This window comes from Oncorhynchus clarkii, chromosome 28 (genome assembly GCF_045791955.1).
Source record: "Oncorhynchus clarkii lewisi isolate Uvic-CL-2024 chromosome 28, UVic_Ocla_1.0, whole genome shotgun sequence".
Taxonomy (NCBI): Eukaryota; Metazoa; Chordata; class Actinopteri; order Salmoniformes; family Salmonidae; genus Oncorhynchus; species Oncorhynchus clarkii.
This window is the reverse complement of record NC_092174.1, coordinates 26,840,866-26,853,595: the sequence shown is the minus strand read 5'-3', so window position 1 is coordinate 26,853,595 and position 12,730 is coordinate 26,840,866. Positions and strand designations below refer to the sequence as shown.

General features: G+C 43.3%; 1 protein-coding gene across 1 annotated transcript in view; it reads right to left on the bottom strand.

Annotated features, from left to right (window-relative positions):
* The window catches only part of LOC139387090 (tensin-3-like), a 68,160-nt gene extending 57,881 nt beyond the window's left edge, over positions 1–10,279 (bottom strand). Inside the window, exon 1 of the mRNA XM_071133090.1 lies at positions 9,864–10,279. The gene's annotated coding sequence lies outside the window, so the exon portion shown is untranslated. The remainder of the gene's footprint in view (positions 1–9,863) is intronic.
* Positions 10,280–12,730: the final 2,451 nt, after the last annotated feature.

Genomic DNA, 12,730 nt, shown 5'->3' with positions numbered 1-12,730 from the left:
CATCAACAATCATACCTCGGTCAAAGTTGCTTAGATTAAGCATCTTGCGCGTTCTAATGTTTGGTTGAACAACATCTAGAGCTCTCTACTCTATATACTCTATATATTGAGTTGCAGGCAGCCACATGATTCGCTGTTTGAATGTAACCGTCTTTGATGAGCTAAATCAGGTCTGTAGAGCTGATAGCATGACCTATGTCATTGTGTGGGATAATGTCAGGTTCCACCATGCTCAAATGGTGCAAGCATGGTTTCAGGCCCATCTACAATTTACCACCCTGTGCTTACCCCCATACTCTTCTTTCCTTAACCCGATTTAATAATTTTTCTCCACATGGAGGTGGAAGGTGCTGTATATGATAGGCGCCCTCACGAACAAGCCACCCTTCTCCAGGCCATGGATGAAGCATGCAATGACATCAAGGCAGACCAGTGTCAGGCCTGGATTCGCCCTGCCGAAGATTCTTCCCAAAATGTTTGGCTAATGAAAACATCCATTGTGATGTGGAAGAGAACCTGTGTCCAAATCCACAAGACAGGGTTGATGGAAATATAGAAGTAGTAATCAATCTTTTGTTTTGCTTTTTACAGTAAGCCAGGTGAGGAACACTGCAGTGATGTTTTACAGTAAGCCAGGTGAGGAACACTGCAGTGATGTTTTACAGTAAACCAGGTGAGGAACACTGCAGTGATGTTTTAAAGTAAGCCAGGTGAGGAACACTGCAGTGATGTTTTAAAGTAAGCCAGGTGAGGAACACTGCAGTGATGTTTTACAGTAAGCCAGGTGAGGAACACTGCAGTGATGTTTTACAGTAAGCCAGGTGAGGAACACTGCAGTGATGTTTTACAGTAAACCAGGTGAGGAACACTGCAGTGATGTTTTACAGTAAGCCAGGTGAAGAACACTGCAGTGATGTTTTACAGTAAACCAGGTGAGGAACACTGCAGTGATGTTTTACAGTAAACCAGGTGAGGAACACTGCAGTGATGTTTTACAGTAAGCCAGGTGAAGAACACTGCAGTGATGTTTTACAGTAAACCAGGTGAGGAACACTGCAGTGATGTTTTACAGTAAACCAGTTGAGGAACACTGCAGTGATGTTTTACAGTAAGCCAGGTGAAGAACACTGCAGTGATGTTTTACAGTAAACCAGGTGAGGAACACTGCAGTGATGTTTTACAGTAAGCCAGGTGAAGAACACTGCAGTGATGTTTTACAGTAAGCCAGGTGAGGAACACTGCAGTGATGTTTTACAGTAAACCAGGTGAGGAACACTGCAGTGATGTTTTACAGTAAGCCAGGTGAGGAACACTGCAGTGATGTTTTACAGTAAGCCAGGTGAAGAACACTGCAGTGATGTTTTACAGTAAACCAGGTGAGGAACACTGCAGTGATGCTTTACAGTAAGCCAGGTGAAGAACACTGCAGTGATGTTTTACAGTAAGCCAGGTGAGGAACACTGCAGTGATGTTTTACAGTAAACCAGGTGAGGAACACTGCAGTGATGTTTTACAGTAAGCCAGGTGAGGAACACTGCAGTGATGTTTTACAGTAAGCCAGGTGAAGAACACTGCAGTGATGTTTTACAGTAAACCAGGTGAGGAACACTGCAGTGATGTTTTACAGTAAACCAGGTGAAGAACACTGCAGTGATGTTTTACAGTAAGCCAGGTGAAGAACACTGCAGTGATGTTTTACAGTAAGCCAGGTAAGAACACTGCAGTGATGTTTTACAGTAAACCAGGTGAGGAACACTGCAGTGATGTTTTACAGTAAGCCAGGTGAGGAACACTGCAGTGATGTTTTACAGTAAGCCAGGTGAAGAACACTGCAGTGATGTTTTACAGTAAGCCAGGTGAGGAACACTGCAGTTGACCTTTAACTGTTTTTTTTTTTTTTTTTTTGTGATTTTATTGTATTTCATCAATAAATGTAATATTTTGTTCAATGATTCCACTGTGTCTGTAGTATTCTCTCTACTAGTTATTTTACAGTGATGTATTTACGTGTAGTAGCATAATGAAACATGTATCACATATTTTGTACTACAATATTGAATGATTGTATGAACAACTACACAGTGAAACTATTGGTATCTTGTGTGTGGGTGATCTAAATGAATGTTCCTATGGTATTTCATGATAAATTAGTTATTTTAACCAATGATTCTGCAAGTGCAAGGTTTCTTTAACGATGTGAATGCACAATGCAATGTTTTTAACATTGGACAGCCTGTGTTACAAGTGATGGCCGTTTTGAGTTTTGTGTCTAGAGTTTTGAAAAAGGACCACAAGGTTCTGAAAGTCTGAAGTGACTGCAGGCTAAAGGCAAACACTTTGAAGGACTCTGGAGAAAGGGGCCAGGACCATAAAACCAGGGGGCCGTGGACTACTGCACCCAGGGGCTTAAACCCCTCGGAGAAGAATGAAAAGGGACCGTGTGTGTGTGTGTGTGTGTGTGTGTGTGTGTGTGTGTGTGTGTGTGTGTGTGTGTGTGTGTGTGTGTGTGTGTGTGTGTGTATGTAGGGGGTGTCACAAGGGTCTGCAGTTAGTGTAATAGCAGGGTATGTCCATTTTCTCCGGTAGCTGCAGGAAACACTGTCTATCAGAAATGTATGAAGGGTTGTGCTTTCAGTGGAGGAGGGGACTAGGTGAAAGGGAGATTGGACTGGACTGTGTTTAAGAAAGTGTCAGAGCATAGTTTCAGAGAGAGGAGATGGGTAACCTCCAGTACTTTACCTTCAATCCCCAAGCCATGAGATTGCTAAATAGAGAACAAAATGGCTACATGGACTACCTGAGTTGACCCTTGTATTTTTACATTTCTTTGCACTGTCTCTATGCACACTCAAAGGACTCTACACACTCACGCACACTGACACTCCAACACACAAACACACACACGCAAATGCACCCAAACACACACTTAATTTGCTCACACAAATAACATTTATACTGACTCTACACACACGCACACACATTCACACACAAACATAATATACACTGATGCTACTCTGTACGCTATATATCTTGATGCCTAGTCAACTTACCCCTATACATACAGTACTGTATCTACCTCTATCACTCCAGTATCCCTGCACATTGTAAATATGCTATTGGAACTGACCCTGTATATGTGTTTTTGTTCTACCTTATGTTACTTTTAGAACTACATTGATATTGATGACTTTATTTGGGGTATGGAAAGACATTTCCCTGTACTTAATAAAGTTATTCAAAACTCTGAGGTTAAAGCCTATTTGAGTTGAAAGTCTGTTTGAGGTTAAAGTCTGTGTTTGATAGTCGGCCCTTGATAAGGTATTTGATAGAATCAATGTGGGCAAAGTCTTCCTCATCCCACGAAGCTCTATGGAGGGTAGGCCTACATTATATTGACGTTTAATTATTTTATAAAGACTATCCTACTTTTTTTTATTATTATATACATCAAAACATATTTCAGAGTATACCTGATGACAAATCTACATTTCGATGTGAGCACAGACATTTTAAACAAGTTAGGGAAATCCACTCATCTATTTCATGTAATCCTAAAACTCCATCATTTTATACTCAATCACATATCAATATAAATCATCCAGACATACTCTACACTGCGGTAATTCCTTTCAACTAAACCTCTCTCTCCCATAGTCCCATTCTGTCTCTCACCAGTCACGTCAGGAAAACAGCAGTGACTTGCCCCAACATGCACTACAGATCATTGCTCTTTAATTTACAAGGAGTGCTTTTGTTCCTGGTTCAGGGCATGGCGCTCGGCCACAAGGGCACCACACAACAAACATCCCAGGCAGCCGAGCTAAGGATCGGAAAGCACAGCCCACCCATGGCACAATGACTGGGAGTAGACAGTAGAGTAATGGCGGATGAGAAGGCGTAGGCCTAAGCTAAGCAGAGTGGTGTTTGAAAAGTAGGTTGCCAGCAGCAGGCTTCATAGAGAACAAGCTGAAACAGGTATACTAGTGTAGGTAAGGATTTTAGGGGATTTAGGTGTGTCTACTTTGGAACCCCTGGCTGACACAGCCCCTGGAGGTATGGGTAAATGCTGGCTGGGCTGTGGTGCGTGGGCGCTGTCAGCGAGGCTTAGATGTATATACAGTGCCTTGCGAAAGTATTCGGCCCCCTTGAACTTTGCGACCTTTTGCCACATTTCAGGCTTCAAACATAAAGATATAAAACTGTATTTTTTTGTGAAGAATCAACAACAAGTGGGACACAATCATGAAGTGGAACGACATTTATTGGATATTTCAAACTTTTTTAACAAATCAAAAACTGAAAAATTGGGCGTGCAAAATTATTTAGCCCCTTTACTTTCAGTGCAGCAAACTCTCTCCAGAAGTTCAGTGAGGATCTCTGAAAGATCCAATGTTGACCTAAATGACTAATGATGATAAATACAATCCACCTGTGTGTAATCAAGTCTCCGTATAAATGCACCTGCACTGTGATAGTCTCAGAGGTCCGTTAAAAGCGCAGAGAGCATTATGAAGAACAAGGAACACACCAGGCAGGTCCGAGATACTGTTGTGAAGAAGTTTAAAGCCGGATTTGGATACAAAAAGATTTCCCAAGCTTTAAACATCCCAAGGAGCACTGTGCAATGTGTTTCAATAATATTGAAATGGAAGGAGTATCAGACCACTGCAAATCTACCAAGACCTGGCCGTCCCTCTAAACTTTCAGCTCATACAAGGAGAAGACTGATCAGAGATGCAGCCAAGAGGCCCATGATCACTCTGGATGAACTGCAGAGATCTACAGCTGAGGTGGGAGACTCTGTCCATAGGACAACAATCAGTCGTATATTGCACAAATCTGGCCTTTATGGAAGAGTGGCAAGAAGAAAGCCATTTCTTAAAGATATCCATAAAAAGTGTCGTTTAAAGTTTGCCACAAGCCACCTGGGAGACACACCAAACATGTGGAAGAAGGTGCTCTGGTCAGATGAAACCAAAATTTAACTTTTTGGCAACAATGCAAAATGTTATGTTTGGCGTAAAAGCAACACAGCTGAACACACCATCCCCACTGTCAAACATGGTGGTGGCAGCATCATGGTTTGGGCCTGCTTTTCTTCAGCAGGGACAGGGAAGATGGTTAAAATTGATGGGAAGATGGATGGAGCCAAATACAGGACCATTCTGAAAGAAAACCTGATGGAGTCTGCAAAAGACCTGAGACTGGGACGGAGATTTGTCTTCCAACAAGACAATGATCCAAAACATAAAGCAAAATCTACAATGGAATGGTTCAAAAATAAACATATCCAGGTGTTAGAATGGCCAAGTCAAAGTCCAGACCTGAATCCAATCGAGAATCTGTGGAAAGAACTGAAAACTGCTGTTCACAAATGCTCTCCATCCAACCTCACTGAGCTCGAGCTGTTTTGCAAGGAGGAATGGGAAAAAAATTCAGTCTCTCGATGTGCAAAACTGATAGAGACATACCCCAAGCGACTTACAGCTGTAATCGCAGCAAAAGTTGGCGCTACAAAGTATTAACTTAAGGGGGCTGAATAATTTTGCACGCCCAATTTTTCAGTTTTTGATTTGTTAAAAAAGTTTGAAATATCCAATAAATGTCGTTCTACTTCATGATTGTATCCCACTTGTTGTTGATTCTTCACAAAAAAATACAGTTTTATATCTTTATGTTTGAAGCCTGAAATGTGGCAAAAGGTCGCAAAGTTCAAGGAGGCCGAATACTTTCGCAAGGCACTGTAGATCACTCGGCACTGTGAGGCCTGGGACTGCGTCTCAATAGTCTCCAATGGTTTCCTTTCTTTCAGTCATCATGAAGGAGAGGTCTGAGGCGAAGAGAGGTACCACCTCAGATTATTGAAACCCAGCCCTGATCAGTCCTGGAAACTACACCTCTCACCTGGCTGTAGTTGACACTGCATGGAATATTCCATCTTAAATTGCAGGGAAATTGAACCTTTATTTAATTAGGCAAGTCAGTTAAGAACAAATTCTTATTCACAGTGACAGCCTACGCAGAGGAAACACTGAGCGCTGTTGATATGCTGAGGATAAAATCCACCAACTAGTAATCAATGTTGGTCAGCCTCAGAGGATGGAAACGTGGCCCAATCATGTGAACAGTGAAATCATGGTTGTTTTCATTTTTTAGCACATGTCGGTGACAACGGTTGACAAAAACTCAGCATTCTGGCCTGTCACAAATAATAAAGTCATCCAATTGGGATCATAGGATTGGACGAAGGCAACAAAGTCCAATTAAGACATCCAAGTTTTGTTTGTATGTTGTTAGTCCGGTTGCTACACGTCTTCAGAATCCTCAGTTACGTTTTCCACGAAAGGCACATTCGGGTGATCATGATGGAGTGGAGACTGTGTGTATGTGTGACTGTGAGAGTGATTTGTTAAAAAACACCATATATATGGATGGATATTGAAATGAAGCATTAGATGTGGATGAAACTCAAGAGAAGTGAAACAAGCATAAACTATGGCTGTTAAAAGAATGGAAAAACCGAGAGAGGGAGTCCTTGGTGTAGAGGGAAAAGGAGCAGCACATGAAACAGCTTAAGGTGAGGGAAGCAGTGTAATCCTTTAAAGACAGTGTCTAAAGCCACACGGAGGGGATAAAACTCACTCTGCAGCCATACAGTCCACAGTGCTTACTACCACAGCTGGCCATCTTTAGAAGTCCTAATCATTGTTTTATTGGTAAATATCATTCATATGTCCTGACTTACCAAGCAGGTACTATTTCACCAGCAGTGTCTGGCCAGAAACCAGATCAATAACTACAATAATAGCCATGTCTTACTAAATTAGGCATATTTCAATGGACCAGTAGATCAGTCAATAAATACGGGAGGTATTGAACAGGGAAAGAATGTAGTGAACAAAGTCCATGATTTAAAGATCAATGGGATAGTAGTTGGCAACAAATAGGCACCGTCTACTCAATCATTTGACTGCTCAGGAGTAGCCAATATTCCTTATTGGATGTAGGTTCACCACACTATTACTTTCTTAGGATATATTGCCAACATGTGATGGCCAACAATCACCCCTTGGCTGGCTCGTGGTAAGTTCCATTCCATGACTCAAAACATCAAATTTAGAAGTGTTCCTATTGGCTGGCCTTGGTTCATGACTGACAGTTTGTGGCAGTGCAGTCCATTATTGGGTTAGTTGAGAATTCACCATGGTCACATTAAAGCAAAATATGTTCCAGTGGTGAAAAGGAGAGCAGACGGATCTCCACCAACTTAACACTCCAGAAAAGAAACCTCCCAGTTCTCTCTGAACCAAACATTGTCAATAAAGTAGAGTCAGCCTCTCCACCAGGACCTAAAGTTAATATGGTATTAACAAGTCGAATGTGCCATACTTCCATTTATGAATAGTGGAATGAAGGATGAAAGCTAAGTAAACAACATTTGATATTTCTGCATGGGAGGATATGGCTCAGTACAGCCCAGCATGGGAGGACTTGGCTGTGCTGTGGACCAATGTAAAAACCAGCCACACATAGCCTACTGTCTCTCTGGGAGTCAGTGTGCTTGGTTCGGCAGCCAGGGAAACATTCATCTTCGACCCTCAGCCACACCAAACATGTTTTTTTAACGTTTCAGGAAGTCCGGCTGCTTATGGGGAGAGTTGTAAAGGTGGAATGTTTTTTAATAGGCCCTTGTCATATGTAATTTGCAACCCGTCATTTCACCTTTTAGTACTAGTAGGATCTCCGCTGGCTTTGGGTCACAGAGGTAAGGCAAGCATATGAGTTCAATGGAGCATTGGAATTCTTATATTGTTTCCAATGTTGTCTTTGTGTCTTTCTTGTCCAACTCTATTTTCTAGGGAGTGTACACACACAATATGGAAGGTTGGAATAGCTGAGCCTGCGCTTTAGTTTTGGTTCAACTCTTCACCTCAACACTGCATGTTCTTTGCTTGTGGTGCGGTATATCGCTTCTCAGTGCTACTGCTAGTTTGCATAGACTGTGGGCTCCTGAAGGTATTTAGCATTCAAATCTGGACACCATCTAATAACCCACCCTAATTCCCATCAGTCAGTCGGACAGAGCACCATGCATGCTCTTATACCTGGCATGAATGGAAGCAGCAGCAGCAGCACACTTTAAACAGTCAGGGAGGATAACATCTCCCACAACAACATAATAGGCTGGATGGATGAAGTGGCTTTGGGGAGAAGAGGCCATAGTTTGTTCTGCCTGTTTCCTGTCTCGCTCGATGCATTTACGCTGTGGCTTTGAGGCCCATTCAACACCGAAGGGCCGAAATAAACAAAACGGTGGAATCTGTAGGGGGGAAAGCAGCAGGAGGGGGAACTGGAGAAAAGGGGATATTTTTAATGCTGTTTATTTAGCAATTCTGGAACTCAAACATATAGTTGTGTCTCATTTTCACAGGATGTTTTGAAGGGAAATGAAAGTGAGCTGCTTCCCTGCCTCTGGCTGAATCTGTGTGCAGCAGCAGCACCCACCAGCCTCCTAAAGCACCACCTAATTACCACCTTCATTCCCAAGGTCATAGAGGAATGCGTTCCAAAATGGATTACCCTCCCGTTTTCTCTCTCTCTCTCATTGCTCTCCCTCTCTTCACTCTGGCTAATGGCTTACATATGTGTGCTGTGCGGCTAGCTGCTCCTTTCTGTGACACTATACTGCCCCAGCAGCCCTCAGCCCTACAGTCAGTCCCTGCCCTGTGAAGAACCGAATGCCTTTTTCTACTTAGCTTACTGTACACACACACTAGCCTTCTTCCAAACCACATTATCAGGGTCCTATTCATCCATCTCTCAGCTAGCTCTTTGTAATCTCTCTTTTATCAAAGGAGAGAGAGAGACAGAGAAGAGAATTGAACTCCCATGTTTTCTGTGTTCTTTCTACACTTGTCTCACAGTTCCTATAGATAGTTAAACATTATCTGTATGTGTGTGTTCTTATGTGTGTGTTCATGGTGCAGTAGAGCTTTTCTTCTGTTTGTTTTAAAGATAGATAGCTACAGGAAGGAGAGAAATGGAGATATCTAGACAGGTAAGGAGGAGGGTGTAGCCAATGTGAGGTAAGAGGGACTCTTGTACATGTCATCAACAATGGCTGCCTAAAAAGTGCAGCCCTGAGGCCTGGAATACCACGCAGCAGCTGTGGCTTGAAGAATATGTATATCTCTCTTTCTCTTTCCATCTTGTCTTCCTCCCAGCAGACCAGCCATTCAACAAATGTAGTAAAAAATGAAATGAAAAAAGAAATGCTGCAGACTCATTGAGGACTATGCTGGCTCTGAAAGGTCTCCAGCACAGCAAATCCCCAACTATCATGGAGTACCAAACCAATACAAAAGAAAGCTTAACCAGTAGGACATTCACAGTGGCGCGATTCTCTCACTGTGTGAAAAGCTGCAGCCAAAGCTTGATGAAGAGATCATGGTTTTTTAATTAACAACACTCACTGTATCATTCAAAGAAATCACACCCACACTGCACGTTGAGTTTGAATGACCCCCTTCTCTCTCTTCAGAATTCCGCATGGTCCCCCCCCCCCCTCGCTGACACACACACACACACACACACACACACACACACACACACACACACACACACACTCACAAGCAGGGCACAGAGCCAAAGTAAATAAAGACTAAGCAATGCCCCCATTTTATATTTTGAATGAATTCCACTGAATGAAATGTGCTTGAACCACAGGATAAAGAGAGAAGCATTGATAACATCACCAGACTGCATGAAACTACTCAAGAACTGATTTGAAGTACTAGCACAACACAAAAACCATCTCCCCTGCAAGTAAAACACTACAAACTACATAAAACTCCAAACCTTACCGTTTCAAAACTGAAAGTAGGAACTTTTATTCTCCTTCTTCCTTTGAAATCCCTTGTCAGTCAGACACTGCTGAAAAAGAGGAGGGTGATAATGTCCAGGCAAAGAAGAGAAGAGAAGATGAGGTTTAGTTTAGGTCCCGTCACACAGGCTTAGAGGAGGCTGACTGGCTCATTCTCCTGTGCTGGAATGCGGTTGCAGGGTGATCAGAGGCACTTCTGTGAGCTCACTTTGTCCGGCTTTGCCGCCCCCACTGCTGCTCCCTCCCAGGCTGTTGCAGCTGAATCCTACTACTGGCTGTTGGCTTCTGTTGGCCTTGTTAAAATGGAAGCCCTACTCTGTTCCTGAACTGCTGCACTGCTCTGCTCCACTCAACCCCCAACACACTTCCTTCAGTCAGTGAAGGCTGCTAGGTGCTGCCGCAGACACAAGTCCTGGCATGGGATAGTCCTCCCACTGTGGCTGGGCTGGGGCTGCCTCCCTCGCTGATCCCTCCCTCTTCCACTCTCCCTCCCTCCTCCCTTTCCACCCACACCACCTCTCTCTCACTCACACACATTCTCATACTGCCTCCATGTCTGCTTCAGTTTTTGCCAGAGCTGGCCAGTGGATGGATGGACACACACACACGCACACGCACATGCACACACACACACACACACACAAACACAAAAACAAACACACAAACACACGCACACACACACACACACACACCCACACACACACACACACACACACACACACGCACACACACACACACACACACACGCACGCACACACACACACACACACACACACAGAGAGAGTTTACAGGGGGATGGGTGGGGGTGATGGAACAGGGGGGCACATTATACTGAACATTTGATCAGCTGGTTAAACAAAAATCATTGAAATCTATTCCGCTTAATTGAGCCATTTGTTGAAGTGTCTGGAGCCCTCAAGGAAATGCACAACATGACCAAAAGTGGACACCTTCTTGTCAAACATCTCATTCCAAAATCATGGGCATTAAAATGGAGTTGGTCCCCCCTTTGCTGCTACAACAGCCTCCACTCTTCTGGGATTTGCTTCCATTCAGCCACAAGAGCATTAGTTCGGTCCACTGATGCTGGGCGAATAGTGTTGAGGTCAGGGCTCTGTGCAGGCCAGTCAAGTTCTTCCACACCAATCTCAACAAACCATTTCTGTATGGACCTCGCGTCGTGGAGGCACTGTCATGCTGAAACAGGAAAGGGCCTTCCCCAAACTGTTGCCACAAAGTTGGAAGTGCAGAATCGTCTAGAATGTATGTATGCTGTAGTGTTAAGATTTCCCTTTCCTGGAACTAAGGGGACTAGGCCGAACCATGAAAAACAGTCATAGACCATTATTCCTCCTCCACCAAACTTTACAGTTGGCACCATGCATTGGGACAGGTAGTGTTCTCCTAGCATCCGCCAAACCCAGATTCGTCTGTCGGACTGCCAGATGGAGAAGCGTGATTCACCACTCCAGAGAACGTGTTTCTACTGCTTCTGCTTTGAGCTTTACACTACTCCAGCCGACGTCATTGCGCATGGTGATCTTAGGCTTGTGTGTGGCTGCTTGGCCAAGGAAATCCATTTCATGAAGTTCCCAACAAACAGTTCTTGTGCTGACGTTGCTTCCAGAGGCTGTTTATAACTCAGTAGTGAGTGTTGCAACCGAGGACAGACAATATTTACACGCGACACGCTTCAGCATCGGCGGTCCCGTTGTGTGAGCTTGTGTGGTGTACCACTTCGCGGCTGAGCCGTTGTTGCTCCTAAACATTTCCACTTCACAATAACAGCACTTACCGGGGCAGCTCTAGTAGGGTAGAAATTTGACAAACTGACTTGTTGGAAAGGTGGCATCCTATGACAAGTGCCACGTTGAAAGTCTCTGAGTTCTTCAGTAAGGCCATTCTACTGCCAATGTCAGTCTATGGAGATTGCATGGCTGTGTGCTCGATTTTATACACCTGTCAGAAACATGTGTGGCTGAAATAGCAGAATCCCCTAATTTGAAGGGTTGTCCACATACTTTTGTATATATAGTGTAGCTCTTACAAGGGTGACCTTCACGCTCATTATAATGTACAGTATATACACCATATACAGCTGGTAAAAATGAATAAAGATGGGACCACCATCAAAATATATAATTGACTATTGATTGTCATCTGTCAATAGATGTATAGTAAGTATCAGATGAGAGGTATTCCCTATGCAGCAATATTTGTTTGTGTTTGGTTTATTGTGTTTGTTTTATATGTATTTCCATCTATAGATCAGTCTAAAATACACCCATATGATCATTATAATGTTTATCCATCGGAACTGTTTATTTTTCTATGAATATTTGGCATATTATCTAGAATGAAGCAAGTCAAGACGACACATGAAGAACGGAAGTGGGTTACAGCAATACCAACCACTGGGACCACATTAAATGCAAGTAAGACAACAGACAACATTTAAGTACATAGACCTACAGTAACTATTGGCAACAAGAGCTATACCAACCCCCAGGACGTGTGACATGTTGACGTGGAAGAGAGTGCATAACCCGAAACTTACAATGAATACATTGTAATGACAGATCATCTCTATAGAGTAGGTTGCAGTCGCCACAGGGTTTCAGAAGAACACATTTTGAACACTATTGAAATTCACTTAACTGTACCTCCTGTTGTGTAGCAGTGTTACAATGACCCGTGGCATGTTGGAGATGATTCAGTTCTTTGGTAGCTGACCTGAGGACAGTGGAATCTGGCTTACATAACAGCACTTTGTGAGTGGCGAACCTTGGTTACTGAAGGAGTGACCAGCTAATGATTGACTCTGTCCAAAATAAAGCCTGCCATTGT